Here is a 14,333-nt window from a genome sequence, read left to right on the forward strand (position 1 = left end):
GAATTGAAGCCAAAGGTTTGAATGATGATAAAACAATAACATGATAAAACAATAACATAATAAAACAGGCCTTGCTATAGTAATTAGGTGATGTTAGTGTATATTTTCACACTGACCTCATCACGGACGTGTAAAAACATGTTCCATGCTGGTGGGCCAAGATTCTGGTTTTTTTTTTTTGGTGAAATAGGGATTAAATATTAATAAACAACAGAGTTTTGCCCTATCTATTACAAAGCAAAAGAGATAGTGCGGGGAAAACAGATCCCTTTCAAGTCCTCATCATAGACAAAAGCGAGTTCTTGAGGACAATTAGCAAAAGTTACAAAGTTGGATTGTAATCTGCCTCCCATTCTTGCGAGTGCGTCCGCGCATCTATTTGCCTCCCGGTATATGTGGGATATTTTAACATGCCGCAGCTGCGAAAGGAGGGATCTGCAATCCGAAATGATAGAGTTCAAAAGGTGATTAGGATTGGCAACAGCTGTTAACAAAGTAATAATAGCTTCGCAGTCAACTTCAACTTCAAGTTGAGAAATTTTTAAGGAAAGGGCTATTTCTAGTCCATCTCGGATACCCCAACATTCCGCCAGCATGCTGTTTGTAGAACCCAAGTTTCTGCAGTATCCTTTAATCCAACATCCGGAGGCGTCTCTGATAACACCTCCAGCTCCCGCTGGACCTGGGTTTCCTAAGGCTGAGCCGTATGAATTGAGCTTGAACCAATGGAGGATTGGAGGAATCCATCTGATAAGAATATGGGATTTTCTGCGAGGGGGGTGGCCAGAATTTGGGCCAAGGGAGTAGAACTCAGTGGCCAACTTGATGCTGGTTTTGGTTGGAGGAGGTTGTGTTCTGTTGGGCTCAAAAATCTTTTTATTCCTGGATTTCCAAAAGGTGGAGCAAGTAAAGGCAAAGAGTGTGCCCCAAGGAATATTGTAGAAAGGGGAGGGTGTGGAAAGTTTACAACCTTCCCTAATCCAGATGTGAAAAGGAATGTGTAGAGTGGATAGATAGTAGTTGGGATTGAGCTCCATCCAAACAGCTTGGGCGTGGACACATTTGCGCAAGACATGATTAGTATCCTCTATCAGTCCTGGGCAGAAAGGGCAGATATTATCAGGGAGGATGTTTCTCTTATGAAGGAGGTATCTTGTTGCTAGTTTGTCTTGAGAAGCTAACCAGAGGAATAATTTGGTTCGATGGGATGTGTGAGTAGTCCAAATCCAAGTGAAAGACTGGCTTGGAGGATGGGGTGTTTGGACATTGGGTTTGGCCTGAATATATAGCAAACTAGTGATCTCATATGCAGATTTGAGACTGAACTCCCCATCTGGAGAATTCCTCCATATAAGGTTGTCTGCTTGTTTAGAATGGTGAGGTCTAGGAATAGCTTTTAGCAGGTCGGTAATGGAAGGGGGTAGATGGAAGGAAATATTGTTGAAATTCCAATTGCCATTGCTGTCAAAAAGATCTGATAGGAGTAGTTGATCTTCCTCTGGTAGGAGTGGTCCTTCAATTAAGGATCTGAGGGTGCTTGCTGAGAACCATTTTCCAGACCACACTTTAATTGTTTTACCATCTCCTATGTTCCAACCCAACCCTTGGTTGAAGATGTTGTTACCGTGTATGATATTCCTGAGGTTTATGGAACCTCTAGATTTGCAGAAGCTAAGAGGGGATTCTTTCAAAGGTTGGTTTCTATGTAAGTAGATATCTGAAAGAATTTGAACCCAAGGACGATGTGTGTTTCTCATCATCTGCCAATTGAGTTTGGCCAAATTAGCTTTGTTCAAAAGGGCTGATTGTCTCAATCCCAAACCACCCTCCTTTTTGGGGAGGGTAACAGTTTCCCACTTAATCAAGTGGAGTTTTTTCTTCCCCTCTGTGGAGCCCCAGAGGAAATTTTTCTGTTCTCTATCGATGGCATCACAGATTTTTTTTGGGATATGTGCTGCTTGGAAGAAATAGGTAGGGATGGAAGATATGCATTGTTGGATAATTGTCTTTCTCCCAGCAAAGGACAACAGGTTTGCTTTCCAGCCTTGGAGTTTGGACTGAATTTTTTCCAAAAGGAAGTGGAAGGTTTTGGCTGTTGCTTTCTTAACACTAAGTGGAAAGCCAAGGTATTTTCCTAGGTCTCGGGTACCCTGAATGTTTAGAGTCCTGGTGATAGAGTTTTTAGTGAATTCAAGGGTGTTTGGGGAAAATAGAATCCTTGACTTGGAGTGATTGATACGGAGGCCAGAGAGGTCCCCAAATATGTTCAGAATATTTTGGATAGTGGTTATAGAGGTATCATCTGTCCTCGAGAAGAGGATGATGTCATCTGCAAACAGACAATGTGACAGACAATGTCTAGATCTCCCAAACTTGAGAGGGGTCCAGTTGTTACCATCCACTTCTCTGGTGATAGCCATTGACAGGTATTCCATGCAAATAATGAAGATGTATGGGGATAAAGGGTCTCCTTGTCGAATGCCTCTAGAAGGGGAAAAAAAGTTTGTTGGGGATCCATTTATGAGTATGGCCAAATTGGTAGATGTAATGCAATGAAGAATGAGATTGATGAGGGATGGGGGAAAATCAAAGAAAGTGAGGGCTTGATGAATAAAAGACCATTCAAGACTATCATACGCCTTATGAAGATCAATCTTGATGGCACACAACCCATATTTGCCCTTTTTATTTTTTAGCCTGTGAATGGCTTCTTGGACAAGCATGATGTTATCTGTTCCACTTCTACCCGAGATGAAGCTGGATTGGAGAGGGGAGATGATGGTTGAAAGGATGGGTCTAAGTTTATTAACAATGGTCTTGGCTAGTATTTTATAAGTGGTATTGCAGAGTCCTATGGGTCTAAACTGCTGAATGATATCCGGGTTGTCAAGTTTGGGAATCAAGCAAATTAAAGTATCGTTAATCCCGACTGGAAGGGGCTTTTGATTGAAAGCATCATGTATGAATTGGGTGATTGAAGGAGCAAGGAAATTCCAAAATTTCTGGTAGAAAATAGGGTGAAAGCCATCCGGCCCAGGACATTTGAGAGGTTTCAAATCAAAAACAGCCTTTTTAATTTCTTGGATGGTTGGGAGGGTGACTAGGGATATTTTGGTTTCTTCCTCCAGATAAGATTTCTGAAAAGGGAAATTCTGTGGGTAAAAGGATGACTGAGAATGGTGAGAAGTAAATAGGGAAGAGAAGAAATCAAGGATATGGTTTTTAACAACATCACTATTGGTCAGCCATTTACCTTCATTATCTCTCAAAGATACAATTTTATTCCGTTTCCTTCTACAGAGGGTAGAAGTTTGTAGAAATTTGGTATTGAGGTCATCTGATATAGCATAGTCCAATCTAGATTTCATAATCCAGAGGGATTTTTCCTGATGAAGGATTTCATCATACTCAAAAAGCAACTGTTTTTCTAAAGACTCTAGGAATATAGAATGGTGAGATTGCATCGCTTTTTGAGCACCTTGGAGTCTAGCTAGGATCCTCTTTTTCTTAAAGAAAATATTCCCAAAGGTCTTTTTACTCCAGGAAAGGATGTTAGAAGTGAGGTTTTCGATAGAATTGGAGATAACAGAGGGGGGCCCAGACCAAGATTGATGAAGGAGTTGTGGGAATTCTGGGTGAGACATCCAGAATTTCTCCAGTCTAAAGGTCTGTTTAAGGAATTACTAATAGCCGGTTGGAGGTCTAGAAGAATTGGACAATGATCTGAATGAGTTCTTGCAAGGTGGTGTATTTGTGCCTCAGGAAAGAGGTTAATCCATTCAGGGTTACAAAAGGCGCGATCCAGCCGTTCGTAAATATGACCTAGATCCCTTCTAAAACACCGCCAGGTGTAACGAGGCCCATTGAACCCTAAGTCTAACATGTTACAAGAGTCCAAACACTCTTTGAATAAACAGGCTCTATTTGGACTAATCGGGTTACCCCCTTTCTTGTCCGAACTCATTAAAATCTCATTAAAGTCCCCCATCCAAACACAAGGGAGATTGGGGTTATTAGAGGAACACAAACTATTCCATAATTGAATTCTTTCCTGAAACCGTGGGCTAGCATAAATTCCACAAAGGATCCAAGGGGGTGAGTAGGGGGTTACCTGGACTGAAGCGTGGATGACCTGCGAAAGGTTTGAGATAGGATCTACGCGAACTTCTGCCTTGTTCCACAGTAGCCACATTCCACCTTTGAACCCGGAAGAGTCGACCACTGAGAAATTGTCAAACGGGAGTTGACTGCAAATATGGCGTGCTCTGTCTCCGTGGAGTTTAGTTTCTACTAGAATAACAATTGCGGGATTATGGAGCTGGACAAGTTGAAGAAAGTGATTTTTGAAATTCGGGTGTCCCGCACCCCTGACATTCCAGAAAAGGATCTTCATAGAGTCAGGAAATGGGTTGGGCATCATCGGCTCTGGTGGGCTCTGAGGCCTCACTTGGGAGCTGGGATTTCCGTCGTAGATATTGACGGGAAAGTGAAACTCTCGACTGAATCTTGGGCGTAGTGTTAAGGAGTGGTCTCTGGAGTCTACGCCTAGCAGTTCGATGGCCGTCATGAATATTTTTACGGCTAACATTTCTTTTATCGGCGTGATAATTGTGACAGAGCTTTGAGAGTCTCTGGCAGTGACTGAAAGTGGGGATATGGAGAGTACTTCTTGCCGGACGTACAGTTGTGGCATTGTTTCGTGTTCTGGAGCGGGGTTTGAGCCCGTGGGTTCCTGGGCATCTATCCTCTGAGAAGTCTCCTGAGCTGTCGCTGGGCGATTCTGAGTCCTCCTCCATGATGGGTTCCAACGATAGTGGCGGTTTGAGTGTCTCCTTGGTTCCGGGTAGTCCCTTTCTGGCTGAGTCTGGGGCTGATGTGGCCGGTTGTGTGGGCGGTTTGGCCTTTGGTGTTGTTGTTCGTATGGAGGTCTCCCTGCTCTGATTCCCCTCACCTCCCTGTTCCTTGATGTCAGCTGGTCTTCTGGGTCCAGGTCTGTGATAAAAGCTATCCTGGTTTGAGTTGCCCAAATCTGTATTCTTCCCAAACTGTGTTGGTCCTGGATTTGGCGGATCTCTTCCAAGGAGAGATGTGGGTTCGCGACTAGGAGTGGGTCTACCACTCTGTGGGAGCATATCAGAACCCACTCCTCCTCCCTGAACATGTGGTTGAGATGCGGTGCTTGGGGGTGTTCTTCCAATCTGTGAGGGGGGTAGTGGTTCCAAACTTGGTGGGTTTGGTAAGAGGGGTGAGAGTTTCTCAGGTTGGTTCTCGTCCTCCGGGACATTGCTGAGGCTTGTTGGTGGTTCATACTGAGCTGGGGAGGTTTTGGTGAGAGTAACGTAGGGTTTTTCTGAGGTTGGGGTGGGTGAAAGAACTTCTCCGGTTTTGGATATGTAGCTGATGGCGTGGGGGCTAAGCCTGTCTTCCGAAGGAAGGTAATCGAAGCTGGCTTTCGACGGGTCATTTTTGGAAGCAGGAGGTGGAGGAGGTTGGAAAGTGCACTTTCCATTTGCAGGCAAAATTTCTCCCAACTGTTTGCTAAGAAGTTTCAATGTAGGAGAAGGAGCACTAGGCAGGAAATTTTGGGACTGATGTTCGGTGGCAGGTCTGGGAGGCTCAGCAATATTGGCGCCGTTGGAAAGCACAGAGTCAACATCAGAAAGCAAGTCAAAATTATTTCTAATAGGGATATCTGTGGTACCGAATATAGGGACCCGGTTAGAGGTTTGGGTTTTGGGTTGACCAACACCTGGGCCATGAAGCCTTATGGGTCGGGAAGGCCTGGACTTAACGTTTGAAATTGAAAAATGCTGACCGTTGGGTTTACGAAGGAGAGGTCGCTTTCCTGACATAGAAAACGATTTGCCGGCGAACGCCTGAACACGTCTCCATGTCCCTCCTCCCGGCTGTGCTTCCGTTTGTTCATCGGAGGTGGGCTTAGGGCAGTAAGCTTGGTCGTGACCCAACATACCACAACTAGGACAGAAGGACAAAGCTTCTACGGTCAGTAACTGATGGTGTCCATCTAGTATGATTGAGGTAGGCAGAGGGCGAGTAATGTCTAGCTCGATGCACAACCTGGCGAATCTTCCACGTTCTGTATTGGCCGTCCTTGCATCAATTCTAATGAGCTTCCCGATTTTATTTCCAATGAGAGAGAGTGCTTCTTGATCATAAAATTCTAGGGGGAGTCCTGGTAGTCTGATCCAGACAGTTGTTGTGGATGCTTTCGCAACGAAAGCATTAAAAAATGGGCACCAGTTGCGAATGGAAATAAGAGATTTATTGATAAACCACGGGCCGCCCGTTAAGATTCTAAGATGATCTTCCGGGTTTTTAAATCTAACTGCGAAGAAATCCCTACCCAGATCTAGGATTGCTATTTCGCCAATAGGTTTCCAGATATGACGAATTTTTTGGTCGAAGTATCTAAAACCCGTGCTTTTCCCCAGAGGTTTAGCAATCAGAGTGAATTTCCAAGGTTCTCTGAGTCTATCTGTGAGTTTGGGGGGGAAATCTATGGTAAGGGACCCGGTTTGGGTATGGGTTTCAGAAAAGTTTATAGGGGATGCGAGTTCAGTTTGGGTGAGGTCTAGTTGAATGATTGAAGAGGTTTTATCAGATATGAGGCAGTCCTTGTAGGAGCGTTTTGGGGACTTTGAGGCGTGAAGGATGGAAGTGGAATTGTGAATTTCAGGCGAAACAGAGTGTGAGGGAAGTTGAAGTTGTGTCTGGGAGATACTATGGTTTACAGGTGTGGTTGTTGAACTTACATGAATTTCGGTTTGGGGAGAAATGGCAGGGTCTGATATTAGAGGCTCTACTGGGTTTATCGCCGTTGTCATCGCTTGCTACTCCGGTGGGAAATTTTGGTGCCAAAAAGACCTAGGCCATTGTTGAAACCTCCAGCTCCGAGTTCTTCATGACATTAGATAGGATTTGATGCATTAGATAGGATTTGATTCAAATGCCAAGATTCTGGTGATAAGGTCCGACATTACCACAAAATAATTTATGGGATGCATTACCACATTTTTAGGCCTATAAATACAAGGAGTCTGGATCTCAACTATACCAAGTTTTCGACAGTGACCAGTTACAAATATCTATTTTCATCCTTATTAATTAGCAAGCTAGCTCTTTAAGGAAAAAATGGCTGCAGCCAAATCTGCTATTGGCACTGGAAAGGTGAATAGTGATTTATGCCTAGCTAGACATAGATTTCTTTCTTTTTCAAGTTTGTGTGTGGTTTTGAGAATCAACCCATAAACAACTTGTACAGAAACGTTTGGAAGAGTATAAGAGTTGCAAAATTAAAGCAACATTAACATTCTTGAATTTTCTTAATCAATAATTTATGTTTTCTAGTTGTCTACATGCATTAATTGGTCTCTTGAATTGTCTGATTAAGCTTCTTCTGAGTGATACAGTTTCTTATTAATTGGTCGGATTTAGTTTTCTGGTCGTTTGTTTATTTGAAATGATTCTAATCGATTTTGGGAACTCAATTGTTTGGGGTTTACAGAACGACATCAGTTCCGCAACGGATCTTCTGTCCCACACCCTGTGCCACTCTCTGTCTCACTTTTTATTATATTGCTATTTCTCATTCATAAACATCATGTTTTAATTCTTTTTTGCTTTCTTAAGATCCAATAACTATTAATTGAGTAAAAAATAAACATAACAGCTTCAAAAAAGTAATATATAATAGAAAATTAAAAAATACAGCAAAAAATTCATAAAAAATCTCATTTTTTATGCATTTTGATTTTTTGAGTTTGTTAAATTTTGTGTATTACTCAATTAATAGTTATTGGATCTTAAGAAAGCAAAAAAGAATTAAAACATGATGTTTATGAATGAGAAATAGCAATATAATAAAAAGTGAGACAGAGAGTGGCACAGGGTGTGGGACAGAAGATCCGTTGCGCATCAGTTCACTAGAACCAGTGAAGCCAGCTGACCCTCACGTGATCCAGATCGGACAATTTGTAGTGGAACAATGCCACCACGGTCAGCTGCTTTTCGTCGCCGTGGTTGGCGGATTCACGTGGAGCGGTGATGGAGGTTATTACTACGCACTTATCATTGAAAATCAGGATTGCGACGGTGCCACATATCTCCATAAGGCCCTTGTTCTTGAGACCCCAAGTGAAACCAAACTCATCTGGCACAAGAAATAAGCAAGCACTGCTGTTGATCAACTGAGGATCAACGACTTTAAGTACTCTAATTATCCAGTGTCTTTGGTGTGGCTTTCAGTTTCTGCATGGATGATCCCTGCTGTTGTACTAGTATGTAAGGTGCAGTTCTACCAACAAAAATGCACCGTTAAATAAAAAACCCGTCTGTGTTTAGAGTTTGTGTTATTGCACTAGGGCGTCAAAGGTGCACTTATACGAACAAAAATGCACCATTAAATAAAAAAAAACAGCCGTCTGTGTTTGTCTCGATTGCTTGGAAGCAGGTTCCAATTACTGAGTTTTGTATGTCAATTAGGTGCTATATTCATTACTAGTTATAAAATCTTATTAGTTAAGTATTACTTAAAATGAATCCAAATCTGGAAAGGAATGAAAGATGAGTTGATATATTGAGAGAAAGACATGTAACTCAAAAGTTAGAGTTCAAAGATGAGAGTTTCTGCTTTCTACAACCATTCATTTGGACATCTCTAAACAACGTGTATCCTACCGTGTCAAATAAGTTTAAAATGCACAGATATGAGCAAAGAATCATCTGCTCTTTAAAATGTGACAACAAAATTAATAGATCTACATGCTATTGGATTTTAATACTTATCCCCATAATTTGTTTAACATTCAATGAATTAGAGATTGTGAAATTCAACAGAAAATCATTCAAGAAATTAAGAAGAAAATAACATCTTACGGTTAATATTAATGAAAAAAAGACTTTCCTCCCCTTTCAGTTTTAAAACTATGCTTATTTTTCCTTTTGGTCCTGCACTCTCTCTTGATATCACTGTAGCTAAATGCTTTAGGCACTTGACATATAGTAGGATGCACACACATATACATACATACATGCACACAATATATATATATATATATATATATATATATATATATATATATATATATATATATATATGTATAACAAATATATACACACACATACACATACTGGTAACAGAGTAGGTGCTTTCCACATGAATATGACGCTTTTCGATTTTCCTTTTCTTCTAAAAAATTTTAAAAAACTAATGAAATTGAGATAAAATAATGTGATATTAAACATTTATATTTTTATATTTTTTGAAACTTGATTTATCCTAACCAACCCAAATGTGAAAGTAACAGAGTATCCTTTATCACAAAAGTACTTTTGTTTGGTAATAGTATCAATGTTTTCGTCTTTTAGTTGAATTTGGATGACTTGAATGTTGTTCTGGTTTATGCTATTTGAATTAAAATTTTTATCTTCCTGAAAAATTTATTGCTCCCCTTTGCATCATTCTGTGAATTTTTCATTAGTTTTTGTTAAGTGTGTCTTTCTATCGCACATCGGAAGTTTAACAAAGAAATCTCTCCTTGTGATAGTTATAAATATAGTTGATTTAAGTGTACTCAGGGCACCAGCCCAAGTGCCATATGTATTAGTCCAAGAGTTTTTGGGGGCCCACACCCCAGTCCGAGAGAAGTTTTGGTTTGACATCAAACCAAAAGAGCAAGTTATGGGTCATTAAGCATTTAGTGCTATTTAGATTCTTATGTATTTTCAGTTTTACGTGCCTTTTGGACCTGAAAATTATTTCCTAGGCTTTTGTACTCTCTTTCTGTTATAGTAACAGCTACCCCTTCACCCATGGATGTAAATCAATTGGACCGAACCATGTAAATTTCCGTGTTTCTCTGTTTAATTTATTGTTTTGTTATTGTCATTATTGAGTTGGCAACAACTCTATTATTCTTGTTGGTCAATTTCTTGGGACCAGACCTAACAAACTGGTATCAGAGCTTCAGGTTCTAGATTCAACTTCAGGTTTTGGGTTAGGTCAGATTTTGGATTCTTGATGACAATAACAAGTTTTTAGGCGCTACAGAGAGTGAAAAAGAGAAATTTTCATTGGAGTTTAGTTGGGCTTTGAAGATACGTTATTTGGCCCATTGGAACTTGTTAAGGGCTTTGAGAAGAAGGTAGAGCAAGATTTCTATGTTGGTGGATTTTAACCCGTTGAAATCTGTTGAACCTTTTGTGAGATTTGGCCCGTTGGAACTTGTTGAGTCTTTTGCATCTTGGTTCATTGATGGCTCGTTGTGGTTTGTTGGGACTTTTGTGGTTCGTTGAGATCCGTTAGAACTTTTATGGAGATCATTTATCACAAAAGTACTTATGTTTCATAACAGAATCAATGTTTTCGTCTTTTGGTTGAATTTGGATGACTTGAATGTTGTTCTTGTTTATGCCATTTGAATTTAAATTTTTATCTGCCTGAATAATTTATTGTTCCCCTTTGCATCATTCTATGAATTTTTTATTAGTTTTAGTGTGTTTTTTCCTTTATTATTTCTATTAATGGTGGAATGTAAAATGATCCATAGTGCTATTGCAATTATTAAAAAAAAATTAATGCATTTAAGGTAATGACAGGTGTTATAGCTAAATACCAATTTGAAGAGCTGTAGCTTTGTAGTGTTGGTAGAACCGTACGTTTTGTTTAAAAACGGGGATTGAAGATTGAGTATATCAATATTTAATTTATAGGCCAGGCTAATTAATATTTAATTTGAGGATTGACCTAATCACCGATGTGTAAAAACGTGTTCCACATTGGCCCTTGTCAAATTTTCACACGTGTTAAAATAATTATAAGATGGCGCAAAATTCAAATTCATCAAAGTAGCAGCTCCGACCATGACACTGGATAACACCATATGCACTGTATGATTTAATACTTAGATTTCTGAATTACTTCTATAAGATTACCTGATCTTCCATGTATTTATGACTATACTAAACTGCAACCATGACCATGTCACAATAGTCTTGCCTCTTCCGTAACTTTTTGTGTATCAATAAAAGTGATATTTGCATAAAATATTGGATTAAAAACAGAATAGCTATTTTTGTCCTTTTTGGAGTTTTGTTTTGTTAGATGTATTGTTATTATGTTATATAATATAAATTTTATATTACATATTTTATTAAAAAATTATATTATATAAATAAATATTATAAAACAAATTTGAAATTGAATACCGATTTCGATTCATGATTTCGAATTGTGAATTTGAAATCGAAAATTTTGATTTCAAAAATTTTATTATCGAATCCAAACTGATTTCGTATAATTTGAAATAGGAAAAACCGATTTCCATTCCAAATTCCGAATTATCAATTTTGAAATTTTCGAATTAAATTTGAATTCGGTCTATAAATCATTATTTTTCAATTTTGCACACTCCTAATTCTCCAACTCAGAATTTCGGCTACAGTTGTAAAGAAAAGTGTAGAGGCTTCAAGAAACAACTTTTGATGATTTTAAGAGATAAAATTGCCAACTAAAAACAACTCACTTGGACTTTTAATTCCTTTATAAGTAAGGACTTTGTTGAGCTTGCTTCATAACTTTGGAAAGCTAGAAATAGTACTAAAATATAGTCTTCGCTAGTTTTTTTTAGTTCATTAGTATGGTATAGTTAGTACTCCCTCCGTCCCAAAATTTGGGACGTTTTTCGGGAATAGCACTTTTTATGCACAGTAAAATGGTGGACTGCACTTTTCATATTCTTCCAGTTTTACCCATTGTCTATCACACGAAAATAGCCGGCCAAAAGCAAAAGGTCACAGAATGGTGAAAGTGTGCATGTGTTGTGGTGGGCCATATGTAATTGTTTATTATTAGTTGATGGAATCTTGTCATTATTACTAAGGGTATAAAAGGAAAGTAGTAGTGAAAGTTGTTTGACTTTTGCCATGAGACTCTTATTTTGGGACAACAAAAAAGTGAAAACATGACATTAACAATGGGACGGAGGGAGTATAATTTATCCATCTTGTACTTATAGCTAGATTTGCATGAAAAATTGAGGAGTAAAGATGGAGAGTTGGAGCTCATGTGACAAGGGTGACCTCTTTCCTATCACTTTCTCTTTTGTATTTGATTTCATGTTTAGTTATAATACAAGTTTGGATTTTATTAGGTTTTACTAAAATTTATGCCTAAAGTTATGGATGAACTTTCTATATCTTGTTAGTGATATTTACTTGGTTATTTGATGATAGTATTTTGAACAAGTTGTTTATCACTTTTACTTATCTAATCATGATTAACCGGTCATTAATTTTGATAATCTTAAGGTGTTAAGTTTGTAATGAAAATTGAGATTTGACACTAATTCAGAAAAGTGCTAAACTTAGGAATTACACTCATGAGAGTAGAGGTGCACTTTTGTGATTTTAGTGATTTGTTTCATATAATTTCATAGAAAGAATGAGTTTGTAGTTAATTTCATAATCACGAGAGTATATATGATTTAGTTATAAGTATAATAGATTCACTACGAGAGTAAGTTTCACATACATGAAAAAATTACACTATAACTAGTCAAGTTAATAATATTCAATTAACCGGTGATTTCACTTGTAAGAGTAGTGAGAAATTCCATACCTTTGGTGACTTTCTATTATTATTTTGTATTACTTTCATTTCATATTCATAATGTAGATATAATTTTTTACACTTGTGATAGTCGAAATAATAAAGGAGTTTGAAAATCACAGGTAATTGACAATGTTCATGTGGGATCGACACCTAATATTCTTATCCTCGATAAATTATATGCATACTCACAGAAAATGAGATGTTTAGGTTTTATTAAAATTTGATATATGGTAGAATCTCGTCCGCATCGTATATCATTAGTCATCCACTGCAATGACTTTAGATGCATTTCTAAGGACTTTCTTGAATAGTTAAACTAATTTAGGTTAAGACTCGAATCTTTGAGTGTTGAATCAGTAAGTTCATACAGTGAATAGGAAAAACTCTAAAACACAAAATGCAGTTATAAATTGCGGGTGTGTCAACTTGAAGATGGCATCGGTTCATGTGTCAACTTGCTAAAATAAATAATAAACTGCCAATTGGAGATAAGAGATGAGAAACTCCAAATTCGAATTCTAATTCTGAAGTTGACAGTGAGAGGATATCTTAGTCACTGGACCAACCCGGCCTAGTGGTATGAAGTCAAAGGTTTGAATGATGATAAAACAATAGCAGACAAATTAGGTGATGTTGGTGTATATTTTCACACTGACCTCATCACGGACGTGTAAAAACATGTTCCATGCTGCTGGACCCTGATTTTGGTGATTAGGTCCAACGTTACCACAAATTAATTCATGGGGTGCATTACCACATTTTTAGGCCTATAAATAGAAGGAGTCTGGTTCTCAGCTATACAAAGTTTTCGACAGCAACGAGTTACAAATATCTATTTTCATCCTTATTAATTAGCTAGCTAGCTCTTTAAGGAAAAAATGGCTGCAGCCAAATCTGCTATTGGCACAGGAAAGGTAAATAACGTTTGGAAGAGTATAAGGAGTTGCAAATTACAGTAACATTAACATTCTTGAATTTTCTTAAGCAATATTTTATGTTTTCTAGTTGTCTACACACATTAATTGGTCTCATGAATTGTCTGATTAAGCTTCTTCTGAGTGATACAGTTTGTTATTAATTGGTCGGATTTAGTTTTCTTATAAGCAGTTTGTTTATTTGAAAGGATTCTGATTGATTTTGGGAACTCAATTGTTTGGGTTTCACAGAACGACATCAGTTCACTAGAACCAGTGAAGCCAGCTGACCGTCACGTGATCCAGATCGGAGAATTTGTGGTGGAACAATGCCACCACGGCCAGCTGCTTTTCGTCGCCGTGGTTGGAGGATTCACGTGGAGCGGTGATGGAGGTTATTACTACGCACTTATCATTGAAAATCAGGATAGCGAGGGCGCCACATATCTCCACAAAGCACTTGTTCTTGAGACCCCAAATGAAACCAAACTCATCTGGCACAAGAAATAAGCAAGCACTGCTGTTGATCAACTGAGGATCAACGACTTTAAGTACTCTAATTATCCAGTGTCTTTGGTGTGGTTTTTCAGTTTATGCATGGATGATGTACTGCTGGCACTGTTGTACTAGCATGTAAGGTGCACTTGTACCAGCAAAAATGCACCATTAAATAAAAAATGCCGTCTACATTTGAGTTTGTATCCTTGTTCTAGTGTGTCAAAGGTGCACTTATGCGAGCAAAAATGCACCATTAAATAAATAAAAACAGCAGTCTGTGTTTGAATTTC

At 38.6% G+C, this 14,333-nt stretch overlaps 1 long non-coding RNA gene across 1 annotated transcript; it reads left to right on the forward strand.

Moving 5' to 3' along the window:
- The first annotated feature begins 13,442 nt into the window (after window positions 1-13,442).
- LOC140038040 (uncharacterized) lies at window positions 13,443-14,333 on the forward strand. The gene is made up of 2 exons (XR_011841855.1): window positions 13,443-13,545; window positions 13,798-14,333. It is a non-coding gene; the product is annotated as an uncharacterized lncRNA (long non-coding RNA).

Source organism: Coffea arabica, chromosome 3c, assembly GCF_036785885.1.
Source record: "Coffea arabica cultivar ET-39 chromosome 3c, Coffea Arabica ET-39 HiFi, whole genome shotgun sequence".
Classification (NCBI taxonomy): domain Eukaryota; kingdom Viridiplantae; phylum Streptophyta; class Magnoliopsida; order Gentianales; family Rubiaceae; genus Coffea; species Coffea arabica.